The sequence below is a fragment of the Podarcis filfolensis genome (assembly GCF_964270895.1).
Source record: "Podarcis filfolensis genome assembly, chromosome: 9".
In the NCBI taxonomy this organism is placed as follows: domain Eukaryota; kingdom Metazoa; phylum Chordata; class Lepidosauria; order Squamata; family Lacertidae; genus Podarcis; species Podarcis filfolensis.
The window spans coordinates 51,528,364-51,546,446 of NC_139610.1; the positions used below are offsets into that span (position 1 = coordinate 51,528,364).

The 18,083-nt window shown below is 43.2% G+C and overlaps 1 protein-coding gene and 1 long non-coding RNA gene across 4 annotated transcripts in view; one reads left to right on the forward strand and one right to left on the reverse strand.

Moving 5' to 3' along the window:
• NDST4 (N-deacetylase and N-sulfotransferase 4) overlaps positions 1–3,374 on the forward strand; it is a 126,201-nt gene extending 122,827 nt beyond the window's left edge. For 2 of the 3 annotated variants that reach the window (XM_083571162.1, XM_083571161.1), the window contains one exon: positions 2,602–3,374. The gene's annotated coding sequence lies outside the window, so the exon portion shown is untranslated. Of the gene's footprint in view, positions 1–72; positions 2,024–2,601 lie in introns of those variants that run through there. The other variant, XM_083571160.1, reaches the window with a different exon arrangement.
• The window catches only part of LOC310742613, a 510,016-nt gene that overhangs the window by 271,183 nt on the left and 220,750 nt on the right, over positions 1–18,083 (reverse strand). The gene's annotated exons all lie outside the window — the stretch shown is intronic.

The window sequence follows — 18,083 nt, forward strand, 5'->3', positions numbered from 1 at the left end:
GTGCGTGCGTGCGTGCGTGTGTACATATATGTGTGTGTGTGTGTGTGTGTGTGTGTGTGTGTGTGTGTGTAGGCCAGCAGAAGCTCAAGTCTGTTGCTGTAGCATGTTTCGTAAGGAGACGTTGCTGCTTACAAAGTTACAGCTACTATGTGGTGTCCATTATTCCACATGGTGGCCACCAGCTTGTGTATAGCATCTCGGCCTCAGGTTGACACTCTTGAGTGGTTGTAGCAATAATAACTGTCTCACCTATGTGCAGTGAGACTTCACACAAGAAACTGGTCATGTGGCAATGACTGCCTCATTGAGTCAGTGGTGCCGTTAGGTGATTTTAGACTCAACAGTCTTACAAGGACTCCCCTCTTTAGATGGCGCTGTGTCCTTCTTAATTTTCAAATATGGTAAGACAACGGCACTGCTGTGTTTGGGGGCCTCCTGCACATTCTGGGCTTTTTCCCTAAAGCCCTATCTTCCTAGTACCAGTATGTGGAGTGACTTCAAGCAACCTCCATATGGTGACTTTCCCCATGAATCACCTCCTACCACTGGTGGAGGAAGAGGGGTGCGGGGGGAGTGCAGTGCCTCTGGAAGTGTAATCCTGGTGGGGTGCCATCACGGCTGCCCTCCCACCCACACTGGGTGCCACGCCCCAAGGATGCACACCACGCCCCTGCGGGTGGCACGTCGTGCCCCTAGGAAATGGTCCAGCTCCCCACCTGCTCTCCACCCTCCAGTGCCGGAGCATGAAGCGCCGCCACTGCCTCCTACATTACCAAACAAAATGCTGATTTTCTGCGACTGTCACAAGAATTTTTCGGCAAGTACCCAGATAAAACTTCAATGGGAGCTTTCGTGCTGAGTAGCAACCATGCTTCGAAATAAGTTTTAAGTGTATCGCTGAGGACTTTACATAAAGAATGTCACACATCAGGTAAGGGATAGTATCACAAAGTTGTGTTAAAGAAAGAACTGTGTTGATTAACAGGACAAAGTGGATCATGGAGTATTAAAAATGATTTGCAACAGTGACTTTTTAATGGTGCCTTAAGGCTGAAAGCCTGTACTCTCTTTCCTAGGAGCAAGACCCATTGAACTCAGTGAAATTTCTAAATAGATGTGTATAGGAAGGTGCTGTGTGATTTTTAACAAAGCATACCACAAATTGCTTGTGTGACCCACACCATTTCTGTTGTCCTGTTTTGATTAGACATGAAACCACTTCCTGGTATCATAGGCCTAGTCTCATGGAGTGTACTGCTTCACATTTCAAAACAAACCAAACACAAAAACAAAGAGCACCCACACAGAAAACTAGTGTGTCAGGGGAGACTAGGCTAGAACAACCCTTCTTGGCATCTAGGTTTCCATGTGCAGGGATTTATTTAGTATGGAGGATATGGTGTGCTTTGAAGAGGTGAAATATATAAGCATAATTGTTGATCCAATTCTCACAATGCTTGAATTATGAAATGAAATGAAATATTTATCTTGGGGGAAGGAACTAATTAACTCTACAAGACACATCTCCTGACAATTTAGACATAAAGTTGACTCATAAGTTGCATGCATTTAACTTACGCAATTGCAGCTTTCTGTGGTTGGTCGTCGGCCAGCTGACATCACACAGATTAAATGCACCGTAAGGTGGAGAGATTTAAAAGCTCTTTCTGTGCTGGGAACACCAGTCTCAGGCATGCCTTCCAGGCTTGTGTGGGCTGTTGTGTGAGAGCTTAAGAGCAATTTCCACAATAGGTTGGATCTAAGCCGTACACTTGTTCTCTGAAACAGGTTTGCTAAGGAGCACATTTGTGTTGGATAAACAACTGATCTTTGTCAGTGTTTGTAAAAAGCAAAAAGAAGGAGGAAAAGGTTCTGACCTCCCTTTGTCTCCTCAGCCTGGTCCTTGGACCCTTGTCGGCACAAAAAGAGTCCACGAGAATATCCTTGCAGAGTTTTATTCTTAAAAGTCTTTGTGCAAAAGCGACTGAACAACTATACACACCAACACTAACCAACCAACCAACCCAAACACCAGCAACCAAACTAACATTTCTCACTCTATATATACAACTTGGTGCAGGCCGCTGACTCATGCTGAGCCAGCTTTATTCGCATTAAAGAAACAGCGGCCATTTTAGCCGTGACAATCTTGTGGGGTGTAATCACTCATTTATGCTTCTGGCATCACTGAACATTGGTTCTGAGTAGAAGGAGCTGAGGCTTCCTCCCCTTGACTTGGTGTCAACAGAAAAGAGTCCGCCCCATATTCATAATTTCTCTAGCCTAATAATATCCATACAATAAAATTTGCCTTCCTTGTTAAGATTCCCCATAGGCTCTAATTTGGTATCACAGTGTCTTGCAAGCTTTCTTAATATTAGCATTATTTTTCCTTACAATCTCTCACCACTTTAGTACATGCAAGCAACCTCGCAGCTGTTTTAAAAGTGTTTGTAGAGGGGTTTTGTCTATGCCATAGATAGCTTTAAAAGGGGGGCGAAGGCGAATTTGTGGAGTTTCCAGAGTAGCGATGCCATCAAGGGGGGGTGGTAATAAATGCTTCATTTAAAGAAAACATGTTTTCTTTTTCTCTGCATCCAGTGTCTCTTTCCTATGCATTTTATAAAGTGTGGACTCAAGAACTGGATGCTCCCCAACATTGCTGCATCTACAACAACGAATAAAGATTCACAAGTGACACAAACTCTTACATCTGCCATGTTGCAAGAACTGGATTTATATAAATATATATAGAAAACATAATCGCTCCCCCCCCCCCAGACACACACACACAAACACACTGGAAAATAATTCCAATATGTACTTTGATGTTTAATGCCTTGAAAATGGATTGTTTTCTACCGAACTGTTGCAAATCCCATTTGCCTGGATATATACTTGATGCTGGAACTAAAGGGGACAAAACTTTCAATCACCCTGGAATATTTTTTAGGTTTCTTTGTTTAGGGGAATAAACTATGTGCATACACCTTATTTTTTCTCCCTCACACTTCTACAGAATAAACATTTCTGCTGCAAGATTCTGTAGATGGTCTCCCGTTGTTTCCCTTTGGATTCCTAGAAGGGCTCCTCTTATTTTCTTACGATGCCTCCAAGTGGTTGGATGCCTAGGATCATCATGTGGCCTACTGTCCAAAGGATATAGCTCTATGTGGAAGGCTGTCCTGTTCAAAACCATTAAGGAGCAGGGACTGCAGGTAGCACCTAAGCAGCAGACGAAGTAGGCACAAAGATCACCAGGTCATAGTCTTCCCCACAATGGTGAGATGGATTGTATTTCTGTTTAAATTGTGGTATGTCATTTAAAATCTGCACCTATTCATATAAATTAGCTTATGCAATTTTTATGCAAATCAGTGTCCTATTTTGTCCTGTTTATTTTGCTGAACCGTGTCCTCTTTTTTTTTATGAGTGCACAAGCGACCGTCTTATCACCTGGTCCCTAAGCCCTGAAGATTAAACAGTTCAAGACGTAAAGGTTTCCACTCCATCAATAGTTTTATTCCTCCTCCTCCAGCCTCCAATTGCCTTGGCGCTTGTCCTGAAGCTGCACAGATGAATGTTTAGCAATAGTGCTGTGTCTTAAGGGCTTCTCCAAATGATTGGCTCGAAGGATATCTTTTATCACATTTTTGGTCTTTGGGGGAATAATCCTGCAACACCTGATTCAAAGACAGTAGCCTCACATCAAGTTCAGAAGAAATGGATGGGACACAGTGCTGTTTCTTGGCAGAAACAGAGGTAGCTGTGCTGCTGTTTTTGACCTCTTCTTCTTTTCCTTTTATTGATGTTGTGCATCCCAGCACCTATGAGGAGGGACACTTAGCCCATAAGTAGGGAATTCATGCATTGGAGTCACAATTGACTAGTCACAAAGCAATATCCAATATCTGGAGAAGCCCCATTTCAGTTCCATGCCAAGTGGGTAGATCTGGACACTGAAAGAAGTGCTTAAAGGCATTTCTTTTCTTCCTGTCTTCCTGTGTTTTATGCCTGGTGTCGCACAAGGTGTGAGCTTTCATCATCACACTGTACAATTTGCTCACATCATTGGCTGCTGGTGGCTGTGCCAGGAAATACAAAGTATGGTGATGTCACATCACACATTGTACACATATCTTTTCCCCCTGCAAGCAGAAAAACAGTTGGTGGTGGAGATTTTAGGTGTGTGGGATGGGAGAGCCACCAGAGGTGAGAAAGAGTTAAGAAGTACTTTCCCCTACCCATTTCCACATCCACACTGGTCACAATCTCTACAGCTGCATTTTGTTAAAAGAATGGTAAGTTTTGTATGTGGGAGGGACGCGGGTGGCGCTGTGGTCTAAACCACTGAGCCTCTTGGGCTTGCCGATCAGAAGGTCGGCGGTTCAAATCCCCATGACGGGGTGAGCTCCCGTTGCTTGGTCCCTGCTCCCGCCAACCTAGCAGTTCAAAAGTACATCAAAGTGCAAGTAGATAAATAGGTACCGCTCCGGCAGGAAGGTAAACGGCGTTTCCATGCGCTGCTCTGGTTTGCCACATGAGCCGGAAGCTGTACGCCGGCTCCCTCGGCCAGTAAAGCGAGATGAGTGCCGCAACCCCAGAGTCATCCGCGACTGGACCTAACAGTCAGGGGTCCCTTTACCTTTAAGTTTTGCATGCAAGTGAACAAATGGAGTAGTTCACCCCTAGCCTTTGTATCCTGAGAAAGTCACCTCTTTGAGGCTTGCTTCCAAAATTAAGGTTGGAACATGGTGCCCACCTGGAAGGAAACTGTGTAACACTTCATCATGGATATGACCAGCCATATCTAAGAGATCTCTCTGGTGCTTGGAAAGCCCCATCTGAAATATTCAGAATATTTGTAACTTTCGTTATGTGAAGGAATACTTTCTCCAGCCTGCGGCCTGTACCTAGTGCAGGCAAGTCAAGATATCTGCTAGTTCTTGTCTGCATTGATCCTAGCCTGGCAGTAAATATTTTCAGTGTTGAAATGGGGTGGATTTTCATAACCAACAGTCCTGGAATGGTGCTGCCAATCATCTGAAAGTCTTCCCATTGACAATTGTGCAGGCATTAAAGGGAAATGACTGGGGGCCAAATAGCTATAGGGTCAACAAATGCTGTAGGGTCAACAAATCACTCATCCTCTCTGCCTCATCAGTATGGGAATACATTTAGTTACTTTCTTTACAATTATTTCTCTCTCTTTCTCTCCCCCCCCCCCCTTGAGCTTGTGGAAATATTAAAAGGACACTAAGTGAGTGTGCAGCCATGAAATAGTCACTCTTTGCATTCCTGTGACCTTTTCTGTTCTTACATAAAAGGCTCTACAACAGCATAAAGGATTATTACTATTATTAGCTATTCTAAATGCAATGTTGACCATTTGCACTTCAACCTGCTCCTTTCCTTGAGGCTGGTAGCTGCCACATCATTTGGGGAAATGAAATCAGTTGTGTCTACAGCTGGTTTTTTATTTTTTACTACGTACTTAACACCAAAGCAGTGAAGCACTTTCAAATGGAAACAATCTAGATTATTTCGGTAAGCTCTTTAACCATTACTTCTGCACAGTTATTGTAGTACAAAAGGGAGGGAAACAGGACTGGCTTTGGTAATAATAATTATTGCATTGAATTAAAAAAAGAAAAACAAAACCTGGGTGATACACATACATGCCTGGTTATTCACAATGCAAACCCAAACATGGCTAAGCATGGACAAACCAGGATGAGGGTACTCCGAGGAAAAATACAAGGCCCTTTCACTTCTCTCCCATGCTACCTGGAGCTAAGCCATGGTTTGGCTTAGCAATGTATCCAAACCTAGGTTCGTGTTTTGTCTTGTTCCAGAGCCAAGGTTTGTTCTTGACTTAGCACTTGTGTTTTTCTAGGGGGAGCTGGGTATGTTTAGCCTGGAAAAGAGGAGACTGAGAGGAGTTATGATAGCCATCTTCAAATGTCTCAAGGGCTGCCACAGAGAAGATGGAGCAAGCTTGTTTTCTCCTGCTCCAGAGGGTAGGACCAAATCAATGGCTTCAAGTCACAAGAAAGGAGATTCTGACTAAATATCAGGAAGAACTTTCTGACAGTAAGAGACGTTCAACAGTGAAACGGTCTCCCTCCGGAGGTTATGGACTCTCCTTCCTTGGCGGTTTTAAGCAGAGCTGGATGGCCATCTGCCATGGATGCTCTAGCTGAGATTGCTGTATTGCAGGGCATTGGGCTAGATGACCCTTCCAGTCCCTTCTAACTCTACAATTCTATGATTCTAAGATAAGACCTCTATGTATTTATCGGAGCAAATATGTAGCTCTGAATGAGGGTAACTGCGGGAGATGGAAAATCAGGCCCACAGCAAGTTTGATTCCAGAATAATAATGAAGTTTATCACATTTGTTATTATTGTCACAGCTAATAATTAGCAACTAATAACTTAACAACTAATAATAATGTAAAAAACCCCCACCAAAAGAGTGCTTTAAAAAACAAGACACACAACAATACTTTGATGACACATAATATGTAAATAAAGTTCATTTTTTTTCTCCAACTATATTTGCTTGAAGCATTTCGTTGGCAAACTTCTGGAAAATTAAGTATTTGCTAACTTTAAAACTCATAAGTATCAAAGGTTTTTTTAAATTATTATAGAAAGAAGGTGGGATGTGCGCTGATATATTCCTATAAGTCAGAGGTGCAGAAACCTTTTGGCCCATATGTGGTGATATCCACTCCTATAAGTATATTGAGATTAGTAGGAGTAGCCTAGCAACTTCTGTCTCTTCTGATATGTCAGCGCCAGTAAACGTTGATTTTTGTGAAGAGGAGTCATTAGGCTGTTGCTAAAGTTGTGTTTGCTAGCACCCTCCAGCATTTCCAAAAAAGTTAACTGGGTTATTTGACATTAACACTCAACAAATATTGAGGGGCCCCCCCGCAAAAAATAAACAAAAATAAAATTAAAAGGCCCAATTTCCAAGCACTTCCCCTTCACAACTAGTTGGGGTACCCTTCCTCAAGGCCTCTATTCACATCTCTGTCATTTTCTTGCCCTTCTGTCTACTTCTGTACACATTACTTAGGAGCATGTTGATGCCTTACTTTGGGAAAAGGCGTAAGGGACAGGAGAATGCTCCCTTCCAGACACAAATTGTAGGCTTGTTTATGAGCTGGTGATCCCCAGCAAGAAATGATTTTCTTTAGCCAGAGGGCCTACAGAGTCTCTCCTGTGTCAAAAAGAACATGTCACCTTTTACTTTTCCCCATGGTAGTAATAGAAGGAATTTGTACCGTGTGAATTTGACATAAGTTAGTGTGAACCTGACAGATTCATCTTTAATTACAAAGTGGATTTAGTTTCTCCCCCTCCTTACCCTATGGCAAAGCTTTTTTGCCCCTTGGTTGTGGGGAGACTGTCAGGGAAGGCAGGAGAGCAGCAGAGGTATGGCATGAGCCCCATTTCCAGACAGGCCTAGCTTAAAGGATGCAACTCAAAATGGGGCCAGCCTGCCTATCTGTCCACATTTAGAGCTGCCCCATTTTGGAATCTTCCTTCATCCCTGGTTCTTGCCCCGTGGAATGAAGATCTGAGAAAGCCTTCAGAGACCATCCAACATGTTAGGATATGAAATTTCCTTCCATCTACCCAGTCCTCTTCTTCAACCATCCAATTATCGAATGGATTGTAAACAGACATTTGGTACTTTGAAGGCTCGTGTTGCAGGATTTCAAAATGTCATAAAGGAGGAATTCATTTCAGTCACTGAAATGACACCCAAATGCCAAAATGGAATGATTCCTATATCCATTTCAGATTCATTAAAGAGATGCCAGCCTTTGTGCAGCTGAGCTGATGCGCCAATGCCTCAGGCTGCCCCTCTTATCGTAGGACTCCTCCAGATGTCCTTTTATTGTGCATTCATGTTTATTTGTGCTCATTATGGTATGGGAGTGGTTATATGCAATCCCCCTTTCAGTACTGTTTGCCCCTAAGAAAGGTTTGTGATGGGCGTACTGCTTTATTTCAAGTCAGTCCATGTCCTGTAGCTACCTGCTGAAACCATGTAACTTTTCATACCACAGATGTTTCAGGGTTGTTGCCTTTTGTTACACTTTTGTTGCACTGATGTTTGGAAAGATTGAGGGTACAAGGAGAAGGGGATGACAGAGGACAAGATGGTTGGACAGTGTTCTTGAAGCTACCAACATGAGTTTGACCAAGCTGCGGGAGGCAGTGGAAGACAGGAGTGCCTGGCGTGCTCTGGTCCATGGGGTCACAAAGAGTCAGACACGACTAAACGATTAAACAACAACAACAAAGCACAAGACTGCCCCTCCAGAGAGCAGTTACACTGGGGAGGCTTCACAGAACAACTAATAAAACACAATGCTGTGTAGATGGTCCAGTATAAATCCACCGCTAACACACTCTTATTGCAGCAACGACAATAACACTTGAGGAAGAAGAAAAAATCCCCAGAAGCCCACTGTCAGCACATCCTTTTTAAAATAGTGAATTTGTGTCATTCTCCATTAATCAAAAATGTAAAAACATAGAATTGTAGTGTTGAAAGACTCATCAAGCCCAACTCCCTGCAATGCTAATTTGTCTGCTCACTGGAGTGATGGGTAGCTGGCATGGGGTACCTGTTGGGCATGAAGAAGTGCCTCGTGTACTGCTGAATACGACATAAGACTCTGTTTCTGATCCAGCAGTTTTGCTACGAAAAAAAAAGAAGAAGCTACATTTGGGACACTGCAGGAACTTCAAGAGCAACTTCTGACTTAGCGCTAGGATGCTGGGAAGGTTCCTCAGCCTGGGGAATGAGATCTCTCTCTCTCCAACCAATGACTATCTCTGGGTAGGTGACTGGGGAGCCCACTCAGCCCTTGTAGCTATGACAAGAAGGATCCAGCTATCCCTTCTCTAGAGAAGGGGGAGCCAACATGCCATCCTCTAGATGTTGCTAGTCTACATCTCCCATAATCCCTGACCACTGGTCATGCTGATGGGAGTTGTAGTCCCATAACATCTGGAAGGTGCTATATTGGCTACACCTATTGCAGAAGGACAGTACTCAATTAATATGTGCAGGCAGTGAGAATAGGGTTTTTGAACAAACAACTTCTCAACACAGAGCGTTCAGAGGGACTGCAGATCAAAAAGGAAAGCTTTTAGGATTAATTTAGGTGTAAACTACAAAATGAACAAAGCAATCACCATGGTGATCAAAGAAAAGGTTATTCAATGGGTTGAGGGTCTACTAGTTTAGAAGGACTTTGAAGGGGAGGGCTATACTCGGGGATCTTGTCAATGATCACGTTAGGACTATGTGCAGGTAAACCTTAGCAGCTGGATCACATCAAAGGCCGAATACACAGAGCATCTATTTGTATTTGCATATCTGGTTCCTTATCCAGCTACGGATGCAAACACACAATCCTGTGGATCCAGGTGTGACCCCAGCTGGATTTTTGCAATTATGTGGTCCCTTCTTGTAGACAACAAGCAACAAAATGGCTCTCCGCAGGGCATGAAGAGACCAAGCATGAGGGATATTTATTGGACCGAGGGGGATAGCAGAATAAAATATAGAATATCCCTGTATTACAACGACTTTGAACTGCTTTGCTTTGCTCTTCATTTCCTATTGTTTGTGATCACCGTGTAAACTGCCCTTACCCAGCAGGTATAGAATAGCACAAAGTGGGCTGGGCTGGACTATCACAATTATCTGCTAGTCTTATTTGTTCCTATCACTAATACAATTTTTCTCCTCAGCCCTGGGGAACATCTGTAATTACACTTTTAAAAACCAAAACCCGCTCCAAATGGATGTATAACATGGATGTTGGGGTGGGGGGGTTCCCCCACAAAGGATGACTTTATTTAGGACAGATCTCACGGGAATCTTATCTCACCTTCAAGCAATGCCAATGGAATTGCTTTTGTCAGATTTTCCTATATTCGAACACATATAACCCCCCCCAAAAAAATCACCCACCAAGATCCCCAAGGCTCAGACTTTTACAGGTTAAAAAAAGATCCAGCAGAAGCAAAATTCTCCTGTGTGTCAACCTTAATTTCACCATCTTAGCTGCGCTGCCTGCATTTTTAATTAAGTGCAAGACAAGTGGAGAAAACGGTAAGCGAGAAACAAGGAGGAAAAGGATTATTATAATCCAATTGAGACATAATTAAATGCAGATATCAAAGACTCATTGCATAGAACCTGCCTGAGACTTGGGAGTAGATGTTTGTGTTCAGTTCTCTCCTGTAGCCTCTTCATAATTCAGGGTGTTGTGTTGGGGTGTTTTTTTCCTGTTTGTAATAACAAAGAAGGGGAAATGGCTGCTGATCGGATAGTAAATCAGTCAAAATAAATCAAAAGCAGCAGAAAATCTATAAACCTACAGTACAGCATAATCTCTCTCTGGTGACCTGCTTCACTCCTTCGATGCTAGTTTCTCTCTCTGAGTTCAGGGAAGAAATGTAGCTCAGTGGTAGTAAAATGCATGCTTGGCATGCAAACAGGCCCAGGTCCAATTCCAGATGTTTCCAGGTGGGGCTGAGAGAGAGCCCTGCCTGAAACCCTGGAGAGCCACGGCCAGTCAGTGTTGACAGTACTGAGCTCAATAGCCCTCTGCTCTGACTCAGGAGATGGCTGCTTCCCATATTCCACCCCCCATCCCAAAACAAACAATAATAATAATAATGATTTGTTGGGCGGCTTCCAACAAAGTATTAAAATACAGTGGTCTGTTAAACATTAAAAGCTTCCCTAAACAGGGCTGCCTTCAGATGTCTTCTAAAAGTCTGGTAGTTGTTGTTCTCTTTGGCATCTGGTGGGAGGGCGTTCCACAGGGAGGGCGCCACTACCGAGATGGCCCTCTGCCTGGTTCCCTGTAACTTGGCTTCTCGCAGTGAGGGAACCGCCAGAAGGCCCTCAGTGCTAGATCCCCATGGAAATAATTCCACCAGGCGGGCTTGTTGTTAATGGTTATACCCAGTGCCTATGCCAAACCTATTACACCTGCAGTCAATAAAAGATGTGGTCTTATTTAACCCAAAATTTGTATATCATGTCGTGACTGGTTCTTTTATTAAGTCAGGGGCATTGGGGATTGTGGTGCTTGAGCATGCAAGTTGTACTTCCATTCTTTATAATAAATGGAATGGAAGAATGGAAGTATAACTCTATGGAGTTCAAAGCTTTGCGTACATCTTCACTGATTGATTTAGTGAAAAGGATTCCCTTGGCTATTTTGATCTTCTGAATCTGGCCTATAATACAATTTGATAAATGAAGACTTCTTCAGTGGGATTTTGATCAGTAGAAAGTACAACAAATACAGCAATAAAATGTTTCCTGAAGATTGGAATCACAGTTTGCTCCAGCAAATGTTTTTTTGTGCTGCATTTTTAGTGTTTGCTCTAATCTGATTCGGGACTTTTAGAAAGGCATGAAATAATGAGAATCACATATTGGCTTCTGTAAAAGATAAAACTCTCCAAAATGCCTGCTTGGAGCTCCATAAAAAAGAGTATTTCAACAGGGTAACATAGCATTGCCAGTTCCTGCTGAGATCAAATCATCCTGATGGAACAATACATAGTTATTTTATGTTCAGATAGAATTGCCAAATGATCTATCTTTTTAAAAATAAAAAAGTGCTTAACAAATTGCAGAAGCATAGGGAGATGCTTTATTTAAATGCTTGTGATAAATTCCCGAAAGGCAGGGGTTGGCGCCAAATGTGGTCTTCTAAGCCTCTCTAGCTGGTGCTTAAGATACTCCCCAGGTCACACCCTTGCTCCTAGGTCACACATTCTCTGAAATAAAAAATAAAACTGTAACTTTAAATTCAAAAGCAGCAGTTTTTTAAAACACACACACATACAAGAACAATCATATCTTCAAAACCGTTAAATGCTAAACAGAATAACCATGTTTACAAAGCCTGCATGTAAGAACCATCAGGAATGGAGCCAGTGTTGCCTCCTTTGCAGAGGAATCCTACCACCAGGTGCTGCCTTGTCTTGCATTCCCACTCAGTGAACCTCTGTTGGTGGGGAACACAACAGGGTTTCCTAAGATGATCTCAACCTACAGGCAGGTTCACGCGGGAGCAAGGGGGTCTTTCAGATATCCTAGCCCTCAGGCATTTCTTTGCAATTCTGTCATCTAACAAATAAAGGACACAAACCAGAGGTTTGTTTTCCCCAGTCCTCTAGATCCCTCAAACACCGAGTGAAAGACAGACCCGCCATAATCTTTTGCACGGTTCTCTGTTACCTTATAGTTGTCTATAATGGAAAGAGAAAGGCTAATTGAAAGGGAAGGGCTATTTGTTGGGATGTTTGGGGGGGGAGCAGTATAAACACCGACAATTTGGAAACACTGGCCTGCAAGTACTCCAATTGGAGACCAGCCTTTTCCAAAGGTGTCGTGGACTTTGAAGACACCCGAACTCGGGACGAAAGGGAGAAACGTGCTAAGAGGAAGGCACGTTTGTCAAACCCTCACTGTGATCACCTCCTGTCCAAAAGCCTATGTCCCCAGTGTGGAAGGACGTGTGGATTCAGAATTGGCCTCCATCGTCACTTACGGACTCACTGTTAAGACTGTGTCCACGGAAGACAATCTTACTCAGCTACGAGTGATCACCAAAGAAGAAGAAGAAGAAGAGGAAGAAGAAGAAGAAGAAGAAGAAGAAGAAGAAGAAGAAGAAGAAGAAAAAGAAGTTGGGCATGTTTGTGAGAAAGATACCTGACATGAATATGGAGGAGCAATCAACAGTGATTCATCCAGACTTCATCAAATTCGTCATTAAGCAAAATCTCCAACTACGTGCACAGGCATTAACAGTAATAGCCTGGCTTTCCACACCGGCTAATGACATTTTGATAGACTGCCTTCCTGCAGTTAGGGAGCTATCCTCAGCTTGGACTGCATAATTTACATTGCCAACAAAGGATTGCCTCACAGTTATTTAAACACCCAGGCCCTTGTCTTGCCAGGCGGTGATTAATTGGAACCCTGCCCACATGGACTCGGTGCCTGTTGATAGAGCAGGTTGTCGAGGGCAGGTGACACAGCACATCGCTCACTGTCACCGCCTAATAGCCTGGTTATTTATGCTGATTCATCCCCTTCTCCAAAACGGAGACCATATGGCATGACTGCAAGGGGGTTGAGGGGAGGGGAATAAAAGCTTTGAAGCCATTAAGAGTGCCAAAATAATGTGGATGGGGAAAAAATGGCAAACACTTCAACAAAGGTGAAGGACATCGCTGTTACTGATTGAACACTGCGCTTTGGAGACAGAAGTGTGTGGCAGTAATAGGGAGCAGATGGTCACCTGAGCAACAGAAAATACTACTGTGTTACTCCCCACTCCCCCAAGTGTTGAGTAGTTCCAAGGGAAGCATGACCTGTGTTTCCTTGTTTGGGAGGAAAGGAGGGCACTCTTTGGAGACTGATAGAGTTTTTGTTTACATAACACAGAAGAAGACCCCTGCTGGATCATGCCAAGGGCCTATCTAGCACAGCATCCTCTTCTCACAGCACCAACCAGATGTCTATGGGATGCCTGCAAGTAGGACCTGAGCCCAACAGCATTCTCCTCACTTATGATTCCCCAAAACTGGCATCCATTTAGAGGCATATAGCTTCTGACTGTGAAGGTGGATCATAGTTATTATGGCTGGCAGCCACTGATAGACTTATCCTCTATGATCTTATTCTCTTTGAAAGCCATCTAAGTTGGTGGCATTTGCTTATTTACAAATTCACAGAGTAGGCATGGAGGCAAATTGTCTGTGCTCCCACCAGGCAGCAGTTCTGCTACCACACACCAGGTTCCCCAGATACAAAGAGCTTGTAGACCAAAGAGCTTGTAGTCTGTTAATTAGCCTCTTGCAACTCTATTTGCCTATGTCTTTTCAATAAAAGATGAAACTATGTGATTGCATAACAAGTTTATGTTGAAAAGGTATCTCACTAGGCAAAATTCTTGGACATCATTAAAGTCAGCAAAGGCTTGGTAATGGACCTAAAGGACCTCAGTTAAAACCATGTGAGCTGCATATTGACTGCAGCGGAAAACCCTAGGTGAAATTAGAAATGGCTGAACCACTTGACAGCACTAAAAATTGCCCTGCTTTCTCATCCAGATTGCATGAAACGTCTGAGGATGTCTGGAAATATCTGGTTCCACTAGGAAACATATCAGAATCTTAGAGAGTTCCAGCAGGGGTGGAGGAAGTGGGGTGCATTGGGTGCGTCTGCCCCGGGTGTCACCACTGAGGGGGGTGACAAAATGCTGGGTGGCACTCACCATGGCACCTGCAGCACGCCCGAGCCATGCATCTCTCCTGGGAGAGTCGTGGTGGCTTGGGTGTGCGCAGGCTCCACGCTGCCCAAATGGTCCTCCCACTGCCTCCCCCCCCCCCAGCTGTAGGGCGGCTGAGTGGGAGGAGACAGGCAGACTCCGGAGGCCCTGCGGTGTGCCCCGCCCCTATGGGTGGCCCACCCTGCCCCTATGGGCAGCTTGCCCCACCCCTGGGCATGCCGCCCCAGGCACCCAAACGGCTTCCTCCGCCGCTGAGTTTCCAGTCAGTTGTGACCATCAACAGAGACTTCCATTCTTGTGCATCATACAGTAGCTAAACAACATGGCTTAAGCATCTGGAACTTTCTGGAGTGCATCAGTTTCTTTTTAGGGACAGGCAAATCTGTCTCTTTCCAGTGCTGTAGTCCAAAACAGCTGGATGGCACCAGGTTGGCAAAGTTAATGCCAGTCTTAAAAAGAGCATATTCTGTTGGTGGCAAAGATGAAAATAGATATAAAAGGAGTATTCCCTAGATGCCAAGATCAAGATATGGAGCAAGTATTCTTTGATGAGAGAACCCCAGCAGAGATTTAAAATTGCAAAATATGCAACAAAGGTAAAGTGTGGAAATATAGGCTGAAAGACCTTTAAAAGATTTACTTCTAAGTTCCTTTCAAAGTTCACCTCTTTCCCTAGCATTGAAAAATGATCACACAACTGGTAAGTTAAAAAATTGTTTACTTACAAATCTCCAAAGGTCAGAGTCAGGTGTTTTTTCATAGAGCAGCCAGAAAACACATGCAGTAAAACCTGGTTTAGTTCCTGAAGTACTGGTACAGGACCTAAATAATGGCTTGTAAAAGTCATATGGTCTGAGCTTAGAGCAATCAGCTTAGATCTCATGTTGAGCTTCTCAGGTAGACTGAGAGAGAACAATAGGTCTCATTACCTTGTCCTTCCCAAGGTGAGCTAAGCCTGGCAGGACAACTTACTCTATGCTTTTAACCCCTTCATGCATTAATTAAACATGTTGGTTATATGAGGCTGGTTATCCCACTTATTCATGAAAGAATTTTTCCCCCAAATAAGGAAAAAACAGGAATAGACTGCTTTTATTTGCCAAGCCATACTTAGTGCAAGACTCTGTTTGTAACACCTCTTTGCAAATATGCATGTTAGGATAAAAAAGAAAGAAATGAAGTGATTTCGCACAATCTTAAAATAAAGTTAAACTGGTAGACAAGCTGTGTTAATCACACCAGAGCTCATTTCATTGCTGGTGCCCTCTTTGAAACTCTTTTCAGTCGCACCATCCACTACTGACAAGGCGTGAAGTGAAGTTGCTTCCTATATGCTGCTCTTTCGTCACAACTGATCTAATATTATCTTTGATTAGACACCTCCTTGTGACCATGATTAACCTCTTCCAAGCTAGAGCTTTCTCTCTTAAGGTGAGATGCTGATATAATTGAGGCACACGCAGATGAAATTTGATACCTCCCCATTACAAATCTGCTGCTCCCCTACTTCCCTCAGCAAAGCCTATGAATATGTGAAGGAGAGAGGGCTCGGGGGAAAGGCTGCTGGGCTTTTGCTTCACAAGAGCAAGGCTTCAGATCACAAGTGACCTGAAGTCTCTCCAGAGCTGGGATCTAGTTTGAAGCAGGCTCCCTGTGTGAGCTTCCTAACAACTCGGCTGGCTGTTTCATACCTCTGGCACAGCCTTGAGCATTGTTTTAACTAAGGAAAGGTGCCATACAAATAAAATTATGTATGTATATATGTAATAACAGCAGTAGCAACAACTAACACAGAAACTCCCAAAAGGTTTATCAGAAGGGTGTTAGAAGCTCATCTGCAACAATTTGCACATCGTTAGGATGCATGGTTTCGACTTCCTGGCATTTCTTTTGAGAATGCAAGCAAGGAAATATAACACTGAAAGCAACACTCAGTCTTCAGAAAGTAAAATGTATGTAGATAATATACAATAAATGAATAAATAAATTGTTATATATAAATTGGACATATAATAACCCCATATAATGCAGTGACTTCTTGCAGTTACAAGGTGTGGGGGGCCACAATGTGCAGGACTTCCTCTTTGAAGTCCTCTTTCTCTTCAATATGCCATCCATTGGGGGGGGTATTGTATATTGTCTTTCATACAGATCTATCCCAGGGCGTTTGCAATGAGTTGTGATGAAATGCAATTACAAAATTAACATACCACCAAAAAAAATCAGTTAAAACAAAAGCACCTTGCAAGGTCGCAGTTCCAAAACCCGAGTACTATTTTTCTAGAAAAAGAGGTGCCGGAACTCACCATAAACACCTTCCTTGTTTTCTTAGAATGGCAGTGGCACCCACCTGAGAGGTGCTGGAACTGAGTTTCAGTGAGTTTCAGCTGGAAAAAAAAGCCCTGCTCAAACCCATTCACAATGAAGAATGGATGGCTCAGTTATAGTGCTGAAAATAGAGTTTCCTTTCCTACTGGATCAGAAAAGTTAATTCAAGATGCACCCTTCCAAAAAAAAATCTTCACCAGGCACTGAAGAACATCAATTTAGGCACCAGACAAACTTCCCTGCAGAGGAAATCCAATAGTTCGCATGGATATTGGACAGCTCTTCATACATAAGGAGCACCTCATGAGTTCTTTTGTTGTGTAGGAGGAGGCAGAGGTCATTAGCACCACAATAGCTTAGATGCGTAGGTATTTTTCCAGCAAGGCTAGTGAAAGAGTAAAGTGATGTGTTTCTGCCACATACTTTCCACGTCAAAACAACCCCTCTCGGATCGCCTATGTGTTGTACAGAGTCACACTCTAAAATAGCTAAAAGTACTTCTGAAATCCCACGCCATAAAACCATGGAGAGAAAGGAAGCATGATTCAGTGTTCTTAAGCCAAAGAATACTTGCAGATTGCACTTTTTCAAGTTGTTGTTATGGATGCTCATAAATTGAAGGCTGCAGGTAAAAATAGACACTTTTTTCAGGCCCAAAACTCTATTCAGTTGAGAAAGCAAACTGAAGTCTAAGGGCATGGCTCCAGGGGCCTTGAATGGCACCACATAGATAGACTGTACTTTCTCAGTTGATTAATGTAACTCACCGTCACTAATAAAACAGCAGCAACAACAATAATGGAAGATAACAGCGTGGGAATCTCAGATCAGATCAAAGGAACATTATGAATCCATCCAGCTCATAAGAAGCCCATTCGATTTTTTTGTGGTGAAATAGCCTTTTCTTTCAGCTATTGAGAGCACCTGTGCCTTAAAACAAGGAAGCTCTGTTGAGGCCCACCTGTCTCCACCTGAACCTTAATTTACTGATATGCAAAGTGTAATCAAGTTATAAGAATAGCATATACATGGTCATTTCACTGCATTGTGTCATTGGCTTACCATGTGCTGAATTCAATGCCATTTTGTTTCTGATGACTGCTTCCTGAGCTGGCGCGGAGAGAGGGATCTCCCATGTTCTCATTACTTTGACATCGCAGAAGCTCTCTTAGGCTGCAAAAATGTCCGTGTCTGAATCCTGGCAATGACAATCATTGGGGGGAAACCATTATGAATCATATGAATAAATTGAAAAGGGTGTTTAAATGATTAGTAAAGCAACAGACTTTGCCACTGATGGAAGCTTCAATGCCGGGGGTGGGGATTAAACCCTATAAAAATTCAGCAGCATAGTCTTAGTATCAGTAGACTGATACTGCAGTAGTGTAGTTTTGA